The sequence below is a fragment of the Mustela nigripes genome, chromosome X (assembly GCF_022355385.1).
Source record: "Mustela nigripes isolate SB6536 chromosome X, MUSNIG.SB6536, whole genome shotgun sequence".
Taxonomy (NCBI): Eukaryota; Metazoa; Chordata; class Mammalia; order Carnivora; family Mustelidae; genus Mustela; species Mustela nigripes.
This window is the reverse complement of record NC_081575.1, coordinates 77,517,500-77,521,685: the sequence shown is the minus strand read 5'-3', so window position 1 is coordinate 77,521,685 and position 4,186 is coordinate 77,517,500.

The following is a 4,186-nucleotide window of genomic DNA, read 5'->3' as shown; positions in this document are numbered from 1 at the left end:
AACATCTAAGATTTCACATCACTGAGGCTTAAATTGGAAACCCAGAATATCCTTAACCACCAACCCTCTCCTAACATATTTTCCTTTCCCCAAACTATGCAAAATAAGTACCTCTTAATTTTGCAAAATTTTGGAAAATTTAGAGATAAGTCTGGAAGTAGGTGGCAAAGGTTTCTTTCCAGGGATACCTATCATGTCTTTAGTCATCTAAATCTGCATAGTCTAGCAATCAGCTTAAAACTGGACATCAGACTTTCCTGTTCTTCACACTTTTTTTTCAGTCATTTCCATCACTAGGAAAGGCCTACTAATGATCCCTTCTCCTGGTCCCCACTCCTCATTGCTGTTGGGCCCTTTCTGTCCTTCAGCCTCTGGAGGAGGCAAGTCTTCTATTTTCGATTTTCAGATTCCTATGTCCCCTATCATGAGCTGCTGGTGAAATCTCTCTTTTTCTTCCTTTTATGTGCAGGACAATCTATTTTGTAATACTCTACGCCCAGAAAGCCATCTACCCACAATCACAATGACCTCATTTTGTTAAACCAAGGACAGATTTCCCATAGATGAGGAAACTGGCTACCCCCTTTTGGACTAATTCTTTTTCCCCTGCTCTTTGCACATTGAGTCCTTTCTCAGCACAAGTCTGTGAAGCAGGTTCAGGCCATTCAATAGTCATTGAGCACCAACTCCCCTGCATTTTTAAACATTGATATTCCTTTTTTTGTTCTTGCTTAATTTTATAACTTGAAAAAATATAGCCTCCCTTCCTTATTCCATCCATTTTTGACAGATAATTTCAACTACCCACATTTTAGTACAAGGATATTAGGGTCACTACCCTCCCCCTGCCCATTCAATGACTCACTTGTCAGTTTTATCTTTCCTTTACATTGTTCAGGTTATTAACATTTACATTCTGTTCTGCAGCCACAACCAGGTCTTTTATGTTTTGTCCCCAGGTTGGCTCTAAAACCTGAAAACCAATAAATAACATTTGCGTTATCATGACTATGTAAATATTTTTCAAAACCCAGCTGGGTACTGAGCCAAGAATACACTTCCTTCTTTACAAGTCCAAAGGCACAGTCTTTGAGCCTCTCAAAGAAGATTTCTACTATCAAGGTAGAAGAGAGTCTCCCTTATGTTCTGTCAGTGGCTTATAATCATGTTATACTTTATTTTGCTTTATATATGGACCATGATTTTCTCAGTTATACATTACACACACACACACACACACACACACACACACACACACACTTTCTAATAGACTTTCCTTTTCCCTTGAGTCATTTGCCTTTATCATATTCATTCATTCAACAAATATTTTTTGAATGTCCACTATGTACCATACACTTGTTGTAGATGCTGAGGTTACACAGTGGTGAAGATAGACATTCTTGCTCTCAAAGAGCAAATATTCTAGTGAGAGCAAGAGAGAAAAATAATCAGATAAAGAAGTAAAATATATAATAAGTTAAAATGTGGTAGGTGCTATGGGGGGGGGGGGATAAATCATGGTAAAAAGAAATGTGGAATGCCAGGGAGGGTGGGAGATTATTGTAGTTTTAAATAGGTTGGTCAGAGAAAGACCCACTGAAAAGGTCAAATATGAGCAAAGACTTGCATAACATGAGAGAGCTAACCAAGAGGACACCTGAGGAAAGAACATTTCAAATGAAAGAACAGTCAGTGTAAAGGCCCTGGAACAGGACAGTGTCTACCATTTTTTCCTCCTGCCTGACATTTTTAGAGAGCATAAAGGTCAAAGTTGCTAGAGTGAAGACAGAGAGGGAAGTAATATGAGGTCAGATAGATAACAGGGCTTAATGTTATCAGGTCCTGTAAGCCACAGTGGGATCCACAGGAGACTTTTGAGCAGAGGTAGGTGAGGATCTGACTTTGGTTTTATGAGGATCCCTTAGGCTATTCGGAATACATACTGGTGGTGGAGAGGCGGGGTGAAAGGGAAGATGACAAAGGGAGAAGCAAGATGGGTGAGGAGGCTACAGTAATCCCTTGGGTGGGAGTAACCACTTCCTGGTTCACTGTTCTGGGCATCTGTTCTGGAAGTCCTTCAGTTTTGGAAAATTAACTTCTAATATGTTTTTAACTATTCTTCTTTCATTTTTTCTGTTCTATCTAGAACTTCTATTATTCAGATGTTGAAACTGCTGATCTCTATCTCTTAAAATTTCTCTCATACCTTGTGTTTCTTTGTTTTTTGTTTTTGTTTTTGTTTTTTGTCCCCTACATTCTGGGAACTTCCCTCAATTTTATTTCACAGTCCTGTCGACTTTTTTTTTTATTTCAACAACTGATTTTCCGTTTCTTTTTTAAAATTTTTTAATTTTTTATAAATATATAATATATTTTTATCCCCAGGGGTACAGGTCTGTGAATCGCCAGGTTTACACACTTCACAGCACTCACCAAAGCACATACCCTCCCCAATGTCCATAACCCCACCCCCTTTCTCCCAACCCCCTCCCCCCAGCAACCCTCAGTTTGTTTTGTGAGATTAAGAGTCACTTAAGGTGATTTTCCGTTTCTAAGGAGTCTTTCTTTTCTCTGATTGTTCCTATTTTGTGGTATCTAGCTCTTGTTTTATTCATGCTGTATCTTCTTGAATTTTACTGAGAATATTATCATTTTTTCCCTGCAGTTCTTTCTTGTTTCCAAAATTCCCAAATTGCTCTGGGATCAGTAGTTTTATTTGTTTACTTTAGTCTTTTTCTTCCATGCTGCAGGTTCTTTTAATTTGCTTGAGGATCCTTGGTTATCTATTCTTAGTTAAGAGATAGGACTGGTAGCTGGTTTCTCTGTTGTACAAGCAGGGCTGTTTTCTAAATAGGGCTCTCCTCCATGAGGAAATTCTGACAGGAAACAAACTTTGTGTGAACTTGGGAGAGGTATCAACTGACAGGCTATGAGTGGTCCAAATATCAAAATGAGGAGGCTTTGTTCTGTGGCACCTAATGCCATAGGACTAGTTGGAGTGTTCCCTACAGAGTTTGTAAAATGAGGTTAGAGATTTTGCCTGAAGCTAAGTACTGGAGCCGTATGTTCTCTACATGGGTGGAAAGGGCAGGGAGACAGGGGTTTTGGCTGATATTGACATCCCATGTGCAGACCTTCAGGTAATCTTTTTATCATCTCTACTTCTCACTGTCATCCTCCACTATACCTGCAGACACAGTCCAGAGCATCTCCGGGTTCCCCTATACTGACTAATGCCTACCAACTCAGCATCTCCCCAGACTTCCTCCACCTAAGTCTCCAGAGGGACAGGGAGCTTCCCATACTTTTCATCTCAGTCTGGTCTCATCCCACTCTAGTCCTAGCAGTTAATATTTACTGAACACTAATCTTGTTCCAAGCATTCCAAAAATACAGTGTCACTTAATCTTTATTACAACTTTACCACAATCTTATGAAGTAGGTGTTATTATTATCTTCATGTTATAGGAAGAAATGGAGGCTATAGAGTGGTTAATTAACTTAATACTATTAAATACTAACTATTAATATTATTATCTCAATGTTACATCTTCAGTAAGTGACAGAACTGAGCTTTAAATCCAGATGATCTGAATCCACTAGTTCTATTTTAAACTACTGTGTTATATTTTCACTCTCTCCCTAGCCCGTCTTGGCCTCTGACTATTCTGTATATTGTAAGTCTCATGTCTGTGGAAGTTCTAATTAGTTATGGGACCCTAAGTAAGCCTTTCTTGTCTCAAAGTTAAAGTTAGTGCCAGAAGGGACCAGGATTGGGGCCTTGCACCACCAACCCCTCTCTCATAACTGCAACATTTTTAAGATGATCCATCCTAAGTGACCTTTCTCTGGCCCGAGTTTCTGGTCTCCTCTAGATGTTTATAGGAAAGAAAAACTCCACCTTGAGCCAACATAGCAAACAGACAGATCCACAACTCTAGTATGTTTAGCTTTTATTCATCTACAGCTGGATGAGGGGGAAAAACGGAGGCATGGAACTGGCCCCTCTCCAGGCAAGATGACAACCCCAGCTCTTGGACAATTCTGGATTGTATGGGCCTCAATGCCACATTCAGAGTCTTCCCCACCCTTCAGGATAGTTCCTCTCTTTCAAGAGAAGGGATACCCTGAAGAAAGCAAGAATTTGGGGATTGACCCAAGCCAGAGGTGAGATATCTGGGTGGAG